Raw genomic sequence first — 17,284 nt, forward strand, 5'->3', positions numbered from 1 at the left:
TCTCTCTCTCTCTCTCTCTCTCTCTCTGTCTCTGTCTCTCTCTCTCTCTCTCTGTCTCTCTTTCCCTCCCTCAGATTCTCTGACTACAAAAGGAAGGGTTTGTACTACATGATCTCTCAATGGTCCCTTCCAGCTCTAAGTCATAGAACACTAGCCTAGGTGACAATCCAGGATCTCTGCTTAAAAATTCAATGCCCTCTGAGGCAACCAAGTCTTAATGAAGAGAGAAGAAAGGGAGGGTCAATGGCAACTGATAATAATAGCTCACATTTATATAGAACTTTAATGTTTGCAAAGTGCTTTCTAAATATTCTCTCATTTGATCCTCAAATAGTCCTGGGAGGAAGGTGCTATCCTCATTTTACAGTTGAAGAAACTGAGGTAAACAGAGGTTGTGACTTGCCCAGGGTCACTCAGGAAGTATTTGAAGCAGGATTTGAATTTATCTCTTTCTAACTTGGGGTCTAACTTTCTATTCACCATGCAACCCATCTACCTAATAGATGTTAAGTAATTCTCTAAAAAGTGTTTGTCAAGTAAAGGTTTCAAGATCAACTTGTGGCTCCCAATCAGGTGTGTGCTGGAACCAGAGCTGGTTGTTAAATTTTTAGTCTGAGCATTTACACTTTGGAAATCTACAAAGGCTACAAATCACAACTTGATTTATTGTTTCATTGATTGTCTAAAGTGATGGGAAAAAAATATGAATAATGCAGGTTAAACTGAAAAGTATGTTGTTGCTATATTTTTTTCAGGAGCCAGATGTTAAATATTTATGAGCATACCTACCACAATCTATTGTTTTGAACAAAAATGGATTTAGTTAAAGGCCAGATCCTTTGGGCTAAATGTGAATTTTTGACAGCTTAGAAGAACAAAACTCTGAACTACCTAGTCAAGGGATTTATTATAAGCTCACAGCCCAGTGCTTCCCCTCTCCATGTGACCCTGGCCAAGTCACCTGATGTCTGTTACCTCATTTTCCCCATTCCACAAATAAGACCATTGTATTGAGATCTCTAATCTCTTCCAGTTCTAACATTCTATGAATTTAATTTAATTCATCATTGAAGGATGGGTAGGATTTTGGTGTGTGGAAAGTCCTTGTAGGCATAGGAGGGAATAAGAATTTATACAGCGCCCACTGTGTTCTAGGTACTATGATAAGAGCTTCACAAATATCATCTCAATTGATCCTCCTGATGATCTTTTGAAGAAGGTGCTATTGTTATACCCATTTTACAGTTGAGGAAATTGTAGAGGTTAAGTGACTTGCCCAGGATCACACAGCTAGCTAGTAAGTATCTGAGGATGGATTTGACCCCAGGTCTTCCTGACTCCAGGTCCAGAACTCTATTCACTGCACCACCTAGTTATCCATGCATAGGATGTTATTCTCAAGATTTCGAATTAGAGGCCTTTAAGGTAATCTAGTCTAGTGCTTCTTAAACTGTGGGCTGTGATCCCAAAATTTGGCAGCAGTAAAAGGCTTCTGAACATGCCACAACCAAAAATTAATTAAAAATCAATGCGTAATGAATCTGAGGTGCTTCTGGCAGCTCAGTATCGTGTGACTTCACTAAAGCCTTGGTTCTGAATACACAGCATGTGCACTTTGCACTGCAAGTGCCCTCAGGTCACATAATACCTAGAAACACTGCTGAAATGGGAAAAGAGGTCATGAGTAGGAAAAGTTTAAGAAGTCTGATAATCCAATGCTTCATTTTACACATGAGGAAATCTGCAAAAATCCAGGAGAAATTAAGTGACCGGAAGCTGACCAGGATCTGGACAGAAGTCACTTGCCTTCAGATTCAGCGTGTCCTTCCAGGTTGCCCAGTCCTCTCATCTTACACCTCTCCCCACTGAGGCCATCTATCCCCATTGAGGGAAGCCACTTAACCCAACACAAGACCGCTAGTGAATGGACCACAACACAAAATCCAAAGCCAGGCTTCCTAATTCCAAATCCAGGGCTCCTTCCAATACACCATCTGTCCTCCTGGAGTGGGCATGAAAGCAGGTAAGTTTCAACAGGTAAGTCTAGAAAGGCTAGGGCGGAGGGTATATTGTGCTGATGTTGATGATATTGATGATGATGATTTTAACAACTTTACATAGTGGGAGACAGACTGGAAAGGGAGAATAGGGACCAGAAAGGCTGAGAGAGCCGGATTAAAGAATCTATGTCTTATTTGTTGTGTAATAGGGATTCATTGAATGTTTTTAAGCAAGACAATTGAATGATAAGTCAGAACGTCTGCTGATGGTTGGCTTTGTCTAATTTCCTCTGTGATCAGTTCCTAGATAACTCAACTACATTTCTCAGTGCCTTTGGGTTGGCTTCAAAGGCACATACAGTAAGACTTTAAAGGGACACACAGGTACCAGAGGGAATAAACGTCCATGAAGGTCATGAAGGTGAGTGCTTCTTTTTTGGGATTCTTAACTCTAGTATTCACCAAATGGGTGACTGTAGGCAGTTCTGTCCCCTTCAGCTTCCTCATCTGCAAAGTGGGGATCATAATCTTTGCCCTACCTGTGGGACTATTATAAGGAAAGCAATTTGTCTTTCTTAACATAGTATAGAAATGAAAATTATTTTGGGAGAGCAATATAGTGCATTGCATGGGCATTCAGTGTGGTGTGCAGTACAGCACAGAAAAAAAAATCTTGGGCCTTGGACAGAAGCAATCTAACTTCATGTCCTGGCTCCAATGGGTGTTGGCTGTGTGACTGGGCAAGCCCTCCGAGTCTCATTTTCCTCCTATATGAGACGAGGATAATTATCACAATAATAACAATAATCCTTATACTACCCACCTCATCGGATTGTTGTGAGGAAACCTTCAAATGGTATGTAAGTATGAAGCATCACCATTAACCTTTTCATCTTCTTTGTGGGTGGTAATATACTGTTTGCATTGGACACTGGATCATGTCCAAAACTGAGCTCATTATCTTTCCCCTCACATCCCTCCCCTCTTCCAAACTTCTTGATCAATCTCCTCAGTATCACTTTGTTCCCAGTTACCCAAGCTTGAAACCTAGATGACATCCTCAGCTCCTCACTATCTCTCACCCCCATATCCAGTCTGTTGCCAAGGCCTGTTGATTTCGCCTTTGTAACATCTCCCATGTATGCTCCTCTGACAAAGCCACCATGCTGGTGTAGGTCACCTTATGTCTGGACTTTTATAATAGACTAACAATTGATTTCTCTTCTTCTTCTTCTCCTCCTCCTCCTCCTCCTCCTCCTCCTTCTTCTTCCAGTTTACCTTCCACTCATCTGTCAAAGTGATCTTGCTAAAGTGCAGGTCTGAACATGTGACTGTCCCCCAATTCAATAAACTCCTGTGTCCCAATCACCTCCAGGATCAAATATAAAATCCTTTGTTTGGCATTCAAAGCCCTTTATAACCTTTATAGCCTTCCCCCACCTTTCCAGTTTTCCTACATCTTTCTTACACTTAACCCCCACTTTCCCAGGCTAATGTACTATGTGATCCAGTGATGCCAGTCTCTTTCCTATATCTCAAATTAAATGTTCAGTCTGCCAACTCTGGGCATTTTCTCTGCCTTCCATGTCTGGACTTCTCTCCCTCCTCATCTCTTTCTCCTGGATTCCCTGGCTTCCTTCAAGTCTCAACTAAAATCCAGTCTTCTATAGGAAGCCTCTCCCAATCCACTTAATTTTAGTGTCTTTTCTCACTTAATCATGTTCAATGTGTCCTGTACATAGCTTTATTGTCCAAAGCTATTTGCACATTGTTTCTGCCATTAGACTGTGAGCTCCTTAAGAACAGACTGTCTTTTGCCTTCCTTTGTATCCTCAGAGCTTAGCACAGGGCCTGACACATAGCTAGTACTTAATGATTATTGACTGACTGACTGACAGATAATGAAGAGGCTCCTAAATGAGACTTGTAATCCTTCAGAAATAGTTTGGTCTAAGTATCCACACAGTAAAAACCAAAAGGAGCTGGGTCCAGAACTGGAAAAGGAGGAATGAGCAGGCTAGATTGCCTTGGGCAAATGGAGCAATGCTTTTAATGATCCCAAATTTCTCCCTGAAACAAAAGCCCATCTTCATAACATTATTCTTTCAATGATGCATGACTTCCAGTCATGTAATGCCAGTCTCTGTGGAATTACTATTGAGGGTCACCCAAAGGGCAATGCAGAGATTCATGGTGGTTGTCAGTAGTCTAGAACATGTTACCAAGGAAGGATGAAGTAAGAGAAACCATGTGAACAATTTAATCAGAGGTGAATGTTCCAAAAAGGAGGTGGCCTGCCATGTGTCGAGAGCGTGGGGTTGCCAATGGCCAGCCTGCATGCTCTACTGGTACCCACAAGGACCCCCCAGCATATTGATTACATTCTCCCCAACCCCATGGAAGATTTATAGGAAAACATGGACAAGAGAACCACAACATAAGAGGGCATGGGTGGGTCATAACCTGAATTGCTGGAGGGGATAACCATACCTATCCAATCATATTTTAGGAAACTTTACTTTTTACCTGGACTTTTCTGACCTATCCTTAGTTTGGGAATATCATACAAACAGTCCATCAGCTTTCTTCCCCCCTACAGTCACGCCGACTGAATGTCCAGCCACTTGCCCACCCTGATGGATTGAAATAGTATGGGTAGCCTCCCTACCACAGACATGGAATGTGACCTTCTTCCCTCCAGTCACCTATGAAAAAATTATGGTCTGGGTTGGCCCTTGGGCTGTAAAAGCAAAGGGATTTAGGGGGAAGGTGGAAAATTTATTAAAATGACACACCCATCCCATAAAGAGAGAGAGAGAGAGAGGCCCATGGGCAGAGTCAAAATCTTGAGTCAGCAAAGAGACCAGAGGTGTTCATAGAGCAGGGGAATGTACTCCTCGTAGATGAGAGGCCGTCTCACACCAGGGTGTGTGTGTCAGGGAGGCAAGGCTGAGAGGTTAACCACATATCACATTGAGGGAGGGCTTGGACTGACTGTCAGAGAAGCCTTACTTACCTCAGATCCAGAAAGTGATGGCATTCACACCCATGATGATGTCACCCCATGGCCACTTCCTTTTTCAATGGGGGGGAGGGGAAAGGGAAGTGGGGAGGGTTAAAGGCTGTGAGGACCCTAAAACCTAATCCTATTTTGGCCCCTTCCTCTTGAGCTAGCCCTGAACATAGGATCTAGAATAGAGAAATGAGGGTTCAAACTCTGGCTTAGACACTCACTTAGCTGTGGGAGCCTGGGCCAATCACTTGAACTTTCTGGGTCCTCAGTTTCTTCCTGTGTAAAAGGAAGGTATTGAACTTGGTCTCTAAGATCTCTCCCAGCCCTAAACTATATACCCTTATACACTATGATGATCTCACATGCAAGAGTAAGTGTTCAACTAAGTGATGTTATTTTTGAAGGGCAAGGGGAAGGACATGGGGAAGGCTTTCTTTCCTAAATTATATCCCTCACTAGCTGGCCTTCAGTATAGTGGAAACAAGATACTCCCACAGCCTAGAGAGCTGAGCTTTTGTCAACTCTCCCACACAGCCTTTTGTTCTGAGTTCCAGTTTTCTCATCTGCAAAGTGTTTAGCCTGGAGAAGTATTTGGAGGGAATATGATCACTGTCCTCATGTCACTGAAGAGGGAATAAATAGATTGTTTGATTTGGCTCCAGAACTAAGAGCAATGGGTGGAAGGGACAGAGAAGTAAGGTTTAGCTCACTATAAGAAAAAACTTCCTAACAGTGAAACCTATCCAAAAATGGGATGGGCTGCCTTGGGAGGCGGCAAATTTCTGTCACTGGAGGTTTCCTAGTAGAGGCTGGATGACCATTTGGCAGGGATGTTATACAGAGAATTCTCCAGATATGAGTGGGTAGGACTCCATGTCCTGTGAGGTCCCTTCCAACTCTGAGATTATGCATTGGGTAGGGTTATGTTCTGGGATGGCTTAGCAGGAGCACAGTGGATGGAGTGCTGGGTCTGATGTCACAAGACTTATCTTCTTGAATTCAAATCTGACCTCAGACACTTACGAGCCATGTGACCCTGGGCAAGTCACTTGACCCTGTTTGCCTCAGTTTCCTCATCTGTACAATGAACTGGAGAAGGAAATGGCAAACCGCTCCAGTATCTCTGCCAAGAAAATCCCAAATGGGATTGTGAAGAGTCAGATATGTCTGAAATGACTGAACAACAACAATAAGGTTATACTTTATCAAGGTAGCATACTATAGTGGAAAGGGCTGGATTTGAAGTCAGAGAACTGGGTTCAAATTCTAGCTCTGCTAGCTCATTTTTCTGTTTGACCTGAAGCAAATGGACCTCAGCTGAAGAATGAAAACAACTCTAGTCTTCAAGCTAGAAGAGACTTTGGAGACCTTGGAGTCCAGGGGTGGGGAACCTGCAGCCTCAAGACCACCATGAGGCCCTCTAGGTCCTCAAGTGCAGTCCCTTGACTGAATCCTTAATAAAAGGATTTGTTTTGTGAAGTTTGGGTTCAATCAAAGAGCCATACCTGAGGACCTAGAGGGCTGCATGGTGATCTCAAGGCAGCAGGTTCCCCACCCCAGAAGTCCAACTTGTTAATTTTATAGATAAGGAAACTGAGGCACAGCTACATTAAGCAACTTGGTCAAAGTCACAGTTAAGGAATTTCAGAAGTAGGATTTGAATATAGGCCTCCTGGATCCAGAATCAGCTTTTTCCACTCTTTGGCACTGGGTGGATTGGATGATCTTTGAAGTTCCTTACAGATCTATTCTCTGTATTTACTATAAGGTGTTCCACTTCACTGAGAAAACCCAAGGTCCATTGTACCCTGGCTTGTTTGAGGTTTATTTTTCCTGGTCTAGTAGGGGAGAAGGTTCAGCACAGAGATGTTAAATGACTTTCTCTGGTTCACACAGTCCAACAGTTCTCACAAGTAAGGATTTTCCCTAGACTCTCAGCCTACTTCTGGAACTATCAAGTCAAGTTCTCCAATACTAATGGGAAGGAGGCTTAACTTTTTAAAAGAGCATTACAAACAAATGCATTTGCCCCTTTAACACTCTTCAGGGGTTGGAAGCAGATTTGTTCTGTGAAGTTTGGATGTAGTCAAAGGGCCACACTTGAGGACCTGGAAGGCCACACTTTTCCCCCACCCCTGCTCTAGGTAAATCATGTGGATTTGGATAACTGGAATAAGACTGAAAGCCCAAGACAAGTCCCCCAGAATTAGAGCTGGAGGAGCATTGCCAAGGAGAGAGATCCCTACAGGCGAGCATGGGCAGCAAAAACTTCCTGGTCATATGAAACACCACTTCCTTTGGGCAATAGTTTGGATTGGTGGAAAGAGAGTTGGTTGCTCCTAATTGGTTTGTACCCTGGTTCTGTTGCTAACTGTGTGACCTTGGGCAAGTCATCTAACCTCTCTCTGAGCCTCAGTGGTTTTTAAGACTTTTCTCACAGGGCTTCTATGAGGAAAATAGACTTGTAAACCTCAAAGCTTGATAGAAATGTCAATTGTTATGAAGCTTTCCTTTCTTCTCCTCCCTCCTTCAATCTTTTTTAAATCTTTCTTTTGGGGTGGCTAGGTGGTGCAGTGAATAGAGCACCAGCCCTGGAGTCAGGAGGATCTGAGTTCAAATCCGACCTCAGACACTTAACACAAAAACTAGCTGTGTGATCTTGAGCAAGTCACTTAACCCCAATTGCCCTCCAAAAAGCAAAAAAAAAAAATCTTTCTTTGACCTCTCTTATCCTGAATCACAAAATAACTTGTATTATAGTTATTTTCTTGCACCTGGTTATAGTAGTTGGGCTTACAACTCCTTGAAGAGCAAGCACTACATTTATTTATTTGCTTTTTGTTTGTGTGCTTGTTTATCTATTTAGTCATTTATTGATTTATTTTGCATTTCCCCCAGTGCCTTGTTCAGTACCTTCTACATTTATTAAGCACTTACTATATGCAAGGCCCTATGGTTGGCACTGGTGATACAACAGCAAAAACAGACCTTCAAGAAGCTTGATGAATATTTGGATTGGGTTGGATTGAGGAGCTGGAGTTCTGGGACTTTCAGAACGACAGAGTTTTTCATACACTTTAATATAGCCATGAGGACTTGGAGCTCTGCTGTGTGTCCAAAGCACACTCAGAGTATCCACAGAGGGTGCAATAAAGACAACAGAGTGTCATTACAAGACAGGGAATCAGGAGACTTGACTCCATCGCTAACTTACTGTTTGATCTTGGACAAATCCTGACCTCTGGGCCTCAGCCTCTTCAGATGTCAAAAGAGAAGATTCTTCTAATAGTCTTTGTTTCTGTGACTTACTGCTGTGAAGGGCCAATAGGTTTTCTCTATAGACAGTTATTTTTTGCTCAAGTAGCAAAAAGTGAAGGACCCCCCCCCCACCCCAGTCTGGGTCTTGACCCATCTGTAGCATGGCAAGAGTGGGGTGGTTTGGGGCCATATCCACTATCCCTTCCAAATCTAAATCCATAACTGCACGAGCTTTGACTCCAATGAGCTACCCTAAAGGAACAGAGGGCAGCCTTCTGGGTAGAGATTTCTCACAGCCCCTCATACCTGACCCTTTATTTTAGTGGCTTACATCGTGTGTTTTGTTGTTATTGTCATAGTGTTGGGTAAGTTGGCTGCTTTTTGACAGTAAAGCAGTGTTCATTTCTGCTCATTAGGAAATCTAAAAGCAGAAGTTATTCACAGAGAGGTGGCGGAAACAGCCCTTATTGTCGTCGGTAGACTAGCTTTCACCACCATTTTGCAATGTTTCTGGGAACCTCTCCCCACCCCCTTCCTGAGGCCTGGGGTAACCTTGTCTTAGGATGTAAGAGTAAACCACAACCTCTCTGCCCCTTTTCAAATCCTGCAAAGGTTGCTTTCCCAAATAAAATTGTGTCCCAATACCCAACAGATTTATGGAAAAGAGGCAAAGGAGATATGATGGAAAGAACATTGGATTTGAAGTTCAAAGGTCTGGGTGTGAATTCTAGCTCTGCTTTTTACTATACGTGGGACCTTGGGCTAGTCACTCAAACTCTGTGGGCCATAGTTTTCTTCTCCATAAAATGGCAAGGTTGGACTTGATAATTTCTGAGGTCCAGCTCTAGGTTCCACAAAATTGCATTTGTCTCACAAAGGAAAAGACACATGAATGATATTCCAAAGTACTTATGTGTTTCAGCCCTCAGAGGGCACCTTGCTCTAAAGATCTCTAAACATTTCAACAGAATACCCTTTTCTTTCCAAGACTAAGTGGTCTCCTTCCCCACAAATATCTATACACAAAACCAAGGTGTTTTGGTGAATAGGAATGCTGCATCTAAAAGGCTTTTCTTATAGAAGGGCAAATGAAGACGAAGAGGTTTTCTCACTGATCTGACCCCAGGTCACAGAAGCATAGATCTAGAGTCTGAAGGGACTTTAGAGGTCATTTAGTCCAACATCTCATATAAGGGAAATTAAATGATTTATCCAAGGTCACACAGTAGCAGAACATAATGATAGCTTAGATTTACTTCCCCAATGACATTGCCACCACGCTGGTGACAGCTCTCATTACCTCACACCTGAAGGATTGCAATAGCCTTCTTCTGAGTGGTTGGGTCTGACCACATCCCCACCCACCCCCTTTTTCAATAAACTCCCATGGCTCCCTCTTAGTTCCAGGACCAGATATAAAATCCTATGTCTGACTTTTAAAGTCCTTTGTTCCCTGACTCCTTCCTGCCAACTTACTCCCCTCCACATAAGCTTCCATTCAGTGACACTGGCTCTTTGAATAAAATGTTCTATCTCACTACTTGGAGATGGAATTATCTCTTTGGCTACTAACTGGAAGATAGATATAACATAAGTGATATGGATTAAACCTAGATTTACAATATCCATCAGTCCAGTAACCCTTTCAACAGAAGGAGCCAAGGTTACCCTATCAATCTGTAATGCCTTTGGGATGGTAAATTGGGCCATCTTTTTCTCAATTCTTACTTAACCCTTAGTCATTGAATGGGTGTTGCCTCAGACAAACTGAGACCTGGGAAAGACCTTAATTTAGAAAGGCCACGGTCATCTACTGCTTCCTGGGCCTTTGCCAGTTGTCTTGACCTTTGTCTTGCCACTGGACTCTGATGACTCTGAAGGACAAAGCAAGTATGATGACTTTCCGCAGCTCTGCCTCACTCAGACCCAATTCATGCACAAGTCAAGACGTTATGCTCATGAGGTCATTGGTCTTCTTTGAGAATGAAGGATCAACAACAACAGAAAGCAACAAGTTTCTTAAGGTTTACAAAATGTTTTTCCTACAATAATCCAGTCTTAGTCTCTATCTCCGTTTTTACATGTGGGGAAACTGAGGTCTGAGACATGAATTTACTTGTCTAAGGTCTTGCAGGTCAGAATTTTCAGAGGCCAGATTTATATCTAGGTTTCCTAGCCTTAGGTTGAAACCTGGGCAACTTTTTCTATACCACACTCCCTCTCTAAGGCAAAAAAAGGTGTGTGTGTGTGGGGGGGGACATTTTCCTCACTTTCCTCTTCCTAAACCACCCAGTTCCTGTGGCTGCCCAAAGTACATCACTTCAGGTCTATCTCATGCACCAAAATTATACTTCTATGTTATTTCTCTCTGTGGAATATATATGATTTTGCAATTAAGAAAAAGTAATGTGATTCACTAAATGTTCTCACTGAAGTATGAATGACTGAAAGCTGACTTGAACTCTGCCCACTGTATCTGCACTGAAAAGAAGAGCTTGTTCACTTCACTGAATGGGTCACAGGGCCCTTGATTTAGGGCTCCACGAGACCTCAGAAGTATCATCCAAACTTTTCATTTTAAACAGATGTTAGGAAAATAAAATGCAGAGAGATTGACTTTCTCAAGGGCACACAGCAGAGCACCAGCCCTGGCTTCTTGGTTCCCTAACTCCCAGGCCTTTCTACCACCTCTCCTTGCGATGCCCGAAGTGATATTTGGGGGTTATCCCCCTTCCTCACCCCTATAAAGTAGCTCCAGGCAAGAGACTGCTATCTCTTCTGTAGAAGGCTGGCCCTGCTTCTGACCCTGTCCCTGGGAAGTAAGTCCATATTCTTCCCTCAGCACTGCAGATGAAAAAACAGAAACTGGGAGTCAGGGCAGCTTCTCCAAGGTCATACCACAAGTCAACAGGAGGACCAGGAATAGAACTTTGGAGCCTCCCCCAGCCAACACCTCCCTAGGCAGAAAGTTTTGTTTTGTTTTTAAACTCTATTTTTAACTCTTTGGCATTGCCTAGCAGTCGAATCCTAGTCATAGACAGAGGCTTGGACTATGTGTACCCAAGAGGCCTGGGCTCTTTTCCCAGCATGGTCATTCATTCCTTTGAATTCCACTGCAGAAAGGCCTTCACCTGATGGAGTCTCACGGGATGAATCTGTACAATGGGGAGAAAGAACTTCCTCCCTGACTGATCAGCCTTGATCTTGAACTTGAGTAAAGGACAGAGGAGACTGTCACTGGATTTAGTAGTACAAATATTTTGGAGTCAGTAAGACCTTGGTTTGAATCCTACCTCTTCTGCTTACTAGCTAGGGGATTATGAGCAAATTGCTTAATTTTGCTGAACCCCAGGTCCCTCATCTGTAAAATGGAGATAATCCTTCCTATACTACTGAGGTCACAGAGCTAGTGTAAAGCTCAAATGAGATCATGTATGTAAAACACTTCCCAAACCTTAAAGGTAATTTAAATATCACCAGTTATTAGGCAATGGGGTTCAAGTACTACATCTGACACATACTGATAATGTGACCCTGAGCAAGTCACAAGACTTCTGGGTGCCCCAGGTAATTTTCTAAGACTAAGTTATTGAGCCCAGTAGCATTCTGCACTGGATGCCACTTTATACATTCTTCTGGATCTAGGCCTTTCTACCTGCTGTCCTCTATCCTTATAATATAATATATAATGTAATATAATAATATAATATAATAATAATCCCTTTTCACCTTGTTCCTTCTCACAGAAGCCCTCGCTTCCTTCAAGCTGCAGCTCAAGAAACTTGACAGAAACTCTTTCCTGTCCCCCTCCCCCAGTGACTAGTGCCTTTCCTCCCATGATAGGTGGAGTGTCTTTGTATTTAAGTACCTTGGATTTATTTTTATTTATTCTATGTATACGATATCTGTATTGCATACATGCACACACATAGTATCTTCTGGTCAGCAAATTGAGAGCACAGGTTGCTTTATTTTTTGTATACTCAGCAGCTAGTATGGTTCTTGGCACATAGAAGACATTTAATAAACGCTTGTTGATTATTGATTAATTGGTAGAGAGAGTTTTCTCATCTGATGTTCCCCATAGCAATCAAATCACAGATCCAACTCAAATATCATTATTTTTTTAGTTGAGAAAATTGAAGATCACAGATGTCCATAAAACACCTCTAATCTATTTCACACTGAAATGTGCCAAAAACAAAAAAAAAACTTCTGAGCTATAGGAGACCTTTAAGGTTATATCATTAATATAATTTGCAGTGATTACTATTTATAATAATACAGTATTTATATTCATCGTGAAAGCATACATACTTCAAGGGTCCACAATTTTTATCCATGTAGATACTCCCTCTCCTCTAGTATAGACTGGCATGACATAGTAGAAAATGCCAAATTTGAAGTCAAATAACATAGGGTCAAAATCCACTCCAACACTTGGCTCCTATGTGATATTGGGCAAACCCTTTAGTGCCTCAGTTTCCTCATTTATAAAATGAGAGAATTGGACTAGATAAGGGGAGGTCCCTTCCTGTTTGAGGTCTATGAGCCTGTGGACTCTGGATTGCCTTCATGTAGTGATGAAATGGCAGAGGAAGACGCAGGCTTTAATAAAATAATGCATCCTAAAATAATCATAATCATGGTAGCTGGCATTTACATAGCACTTTATGGTTCACAAAGTGCTTTACAAATATTATCTCATTTTTATCCTCATGACAACCCTGGAAGTAGGTGCTATTATTTCTATCCCCATTTTACAGGTGAGGAAATTGAAGCAAACAGAGGCCAAATTGATTTGCCCAGTGTCATAGCTAGTAAGTGTCTGAGGTCATATTTGAACTCAGGTCTTTCTGACCCCCAGTTCAACATTATGCCTTACTGATGCAGGTTCTAAGCCATCAATAATTTAGGAAATAGTTTTAGGTACTTGCCTGAGTCTCAGAAGGGTTAAGGACTTGCTGATAGATGCAAGACCAGTAAATGCCTGAGACGGAAAATTCCCATAAATAACTATACTGTGTGGTATTATATAAGTGCATTTAGAGAAGGACAGCAAAGGAAGACCCATCGCTGAGTCAGGGGAGCAGAGAAGGCTTCAATGAAGAGGTGAATGTGGAGTTATGCTTTGAAGAGAAGTAGGAGTCCAACCGGTAAGGATTAGGACTCTGAGCAGTAAGGGGAGGTGGCACATCTCTTATTGTGTCTACTCTTACAGGACGCCATTAATACAAGTATTGGCTATCCCCATCTCACGAAACTAAAGTTATAAGCCAATTCTGTTATCATGTCTTAAAAATTTGTCATTCATAATGACCATTCTTGGCCCCAGAAAAGAGATAAGGAAATACACCTCCCTTCTTTCAGGAGAGAAAAAGAGGGGACTACAGTTAGCCATTCCATATCATGGAGATTAGGGGAAAGTGGCCCCATGATCTGGAAAATCCATGTAAAATTGTTTTGTTCCTCCATTGGTATCAGTGAAGAAGTCTGAATTATTATGGTATTAAAAGATAAAATATGCTAGAATATTATATTATAATGTAGTATGTTATGCATAAATATGTATTATGTAAATGTTGTATATTTAAATTAAAAGAATTATATAATATTGTTACTATCTTATTTCAACTTCACAACAACCTGTGAGATTGGTCCTATTATTATCCCCATTTTGTAAAAAGGGAAATAGGCCTAGAGAAGTTAAAGTGACTTGCCCAAAGTCACAGAAGTAATAAGTGTCTGAGATTGGTTTCGAACCTCATCTTTTCTAACTCCAAATTCAGTGTTCTGTCTACTATAATGAGTCTCTGTACTGGAAAAACAACTCCCAGAAGGCAGTCTATTGAAAGGGAATAAGCGCCATCATATTCCTAGGACTGGACATTATTTATTTATTTATTCATTCATTCATTTTATTTTTATTTTCAGTTCCAGATTCTCTCCTTCCCTCCACCCCTCCTTTACCCATCAAGAAGGCAAGAAATATGATGCCCATTATACATATGAAGTCATGCAAAGCATATTTCCACATTAGTCATGTTGCAAAAAAAAGCAAGAAAAATAAAGTGAAAAAAATATGCTTCAATCTGCACTTGAGATCATCAATTATCTCTCTGGAAATGAATAGCATTTTTCATCATGAGTCTAGAACAGTACATTATTAATGTTGTTATTAGTCACCTCCACTAAAGCCTCAATCCAGCACAGAGGTGACCTTGGTCCTTCAAAGATAGCAAGACCCAAGACTGTCAGGTCCCACCAATCTGGAAAAGCTTTGAGTATGAGTCAATGATGGACCATGTCTCTTGTCAAAGGAACAACCTCACTGAGTGTGTAAAGAATCATCACCAGACAGGGGTCAACAGGCAATCGTTGTTGTTAATTCATGAAGACCATCTACTAAGGAAATATTTGAAGAGTCGCCTTCTGCACTGGAGCAGGGCAAACCCAATCCATTGAAAACATGAATTTGAAATATTGATTCAAGTCTTAGCTACCCCAAGGCCAGTATTCTTGCCCCAACAACCAGCTGTAGCCCTTCTCTTCATGACTGTGCAAGGATTTCAAGAAATCAATGGAGAGTATTCCCAGGATCTGGGGTGATGGCCCCCACCCAAGTTGTGTGAAAGCACAAGTACCCTACATACTGAATTCTCTTTGTCTTGCACTTGAAGGGAAATGAGGTATATGCCATCATATAAGAGGTATGACAATAAAGACACGGGACAGCCATGCTTCAAAAGCAACAGAATTTTCACTCCCAAGCATATGTTGCCCTTCCAAGTAGTTACTTTTACCAGTGATGCTTCCATGGATTATGTCATTTTGGGAACTCCACCTCAAGCAAGCCATCCTTGTGACTTCTTTGACTTTACTGCAAGAGGAAACTTGAAACCAAGGACTATCCACACCCTTTCCCCAGAGTCAAGAGGCTAAGGGTCAGGGCTGGGACTTGCCTTAGGCTTCCTGGTCCCTCAGAAAGTCACATTACCTCCTGAAGGGCCAGAATAGCTATGAAGGAGAGAGATAGAGAGACACGCTGACTCACCAGATTGATGGCAGGTCACTATAGGTCAAGCTTACCCACCTTACTCTTGATGGCCAGGCCTTCTGATAATCGAAGACTGAGACAAAACCAACCCTGTCTCCTTTACTCCCTCTCAGGCCTGGGTCATTAGATGGCCCCAGGCCAGCCAGCTGAATGGCCTATTCACCTACCCCTGTTTCACTTCAGTTGCTAGTCCTGAGATTCTCAAGACTAGGCCATACTTCCCCCACATACCCTAAGCCTATCCAAGAAAGCTGCCTAAAGTAACTAGACAGGCTGGTTTGTCTGGAATGTTCTTTCCTTTTGGGATGAGGAGTTATGTCAAAGTATCATGGATACTTGGGAAGGGAAGCTGGAAGGGACTTTAGAGGTTGTTGAAGAATATGACCCTTCCTTCCTTGTTTTTTAGCTGAGGTCCAGAGAACTTAAATGACTTGCCCAGGGTCAAACAAGTAGTAAGTGGCAGAGATGGGATTTGAATTCAGGTCATCTGACTCCAAATCTGCTTCTTTTGCCTCTATTCAGGAGCAACCTATACTGGGAGATGGAGAAAGGTCAGTCTTAAAGCTCACATTTCTAGAGCAACTGAAGATTCACAAATAATCTTTATCTTTAAAATCCCTTGTTAGATTTTTTTTCCCCAAAGCTCAGTGCAAGTGCCCTTTTGTACATGAAATCTTTCCTGATCTCAACAGTATTTGGTGCCATCACCCCAAAATTACCTTATTTATTGTTTATATTTTGCACGTAATATATGTTTGTATATATAATACAATATTTACACGTATATGTATGCATGGTAATATTATGTATAATATAAAATTTACACATGTATATATACACATATGGTTTCTTCCCCAAATTCCTTGAGGGCAAGGACTATTTAATGTATCCTTCACATCTAGCATTGTGCCTTGTACGTTGTAGGTAATTAATAAATGCTTATTAGTTAACTGATTATCACAATCACCCCCTAAGATGGGTAATGAAAATACTACTATTCACATTTCATTGTTGTTCAGTCTTTTTCAGTCATGTACAACTCTTCATGACCCCGTTTGGGCTTTTCTTGGCAAAGATACTGGAGTGCTTTGCCATATCCTTCTCCAGCTCATTTGACAGGTGAGGAAGTGAGGCAAACAGGGTTAAGTGACTTGCTCAGGGTCACACAGCTGGTAAATGTCCGAGGTCAGATTTGAACTCAAAAAGATGAGTCTTCCTGACTTCAGATCTAACTCCCTATCCACTCACCACCTAGATTAGAAAACTGAGCCTTTAAAGAATGGTTCCCAGTAGACATCATCTCTAGTTTTCCATTGGAGAGGGGCAAAGTGATGAGATATAATGTTGGGAATACAAAATTTGGAGTTCAAGGACCAAAGTTCAAACCCTATCTCAGGTGCTGACAGCTTTCGTGATGTTAGGTAGCTCCTTCTTTCTAGGCTTCTTCTCTTGTAAAGTGAGGCTGTTGGCCTGAGACAGGGGTGGGGAACCTGTAGTCTCAAGGCCACATGTGGCCTCTAGGTCCTCAAGTGTGGCCTGTTGACTGAATCTTGGATTCAGGCTCTTCACCCCTGGCCTAAGATATATCAAAGGTCTTTTCCAATGCTAACATTTTCTGCTTTGGAATCAGAGTTCAGGTCCTCCGTTCTTCCTAGTCTGCTGGGTTGCCTGTGTGAGTGGTCTATGCTCCTTAGCCCCAGAAGAAGCCAGGGGGAAGAGCAGGGGGGTTGAGGGTTCTAGAAGTGGAGTGACAACTTATTGAAACCTCTTCTTCTTGCCTTAGCTAGCTAGAGGACACTTTTGCAAAAACTAAGGGCGCTAGGAAATTTCTGGATCAAGAACATCTCTTCTGCACTTCCAATCATCATTGTGCTCAACAAAAACAACTAATATGGTGTAGGGGAGGCATCGGGTTTGGAGTTAGAGGACCTGCATGCAAATCCCACCTCTACTCAT

General features: G+C 42.0%; 1 long non-coding RNA gene across 4 annotated transcripts in view; it reads left to right on the forward strand.

The window, feature by feature from the left end:
• LOC138146793 (uncharacterized) overlaps positions 1–16,303 on the forward strand; it is a 17,410-nt gene extending 1,107 nt beyond the window's left edge. The window contains exons 3-6 of one of the 4 annotated variants that reach the window (XR_011164594.1): positions 1,737–2,023; positions 2,301–2,421; positions 12,018–12,114; positions 14,206–16,303. This is a non-coding gene — a long non-coding RNA (uncharacterized lncRNA). Of the gene's footprint in view, positions 1–1,736; positions 2,024–2,300; positions 2,422–12,017; positions 12,728–14,205 lie in introns of those variants that run through there. The other 3 variants (XR_011164595.1, XR_011164592.1, XR_011164593.1) reach the window with 3 other exon arrangements.
• The last annotated feature ends 981 nt before the right edge of the window (positions 16,304–17,284 follow it).

This window comes from Petaurus breviceps, unplaced genomic scaffold (genome assembly GCF_028583685.1).
Source record: "Petaurus breviceps papuanus isolate PSGF00001 unplaced genomic scaffold, PetGlider_PUasm1.0 90775, whole genome shotgun sequence".
Classification (NCBI taxonomy): Eukaryota; Metazoa; Chordata; class Mammalia; order Diprotodontia; family Petauridae; genus Petaurus; species Petaurus breviceps.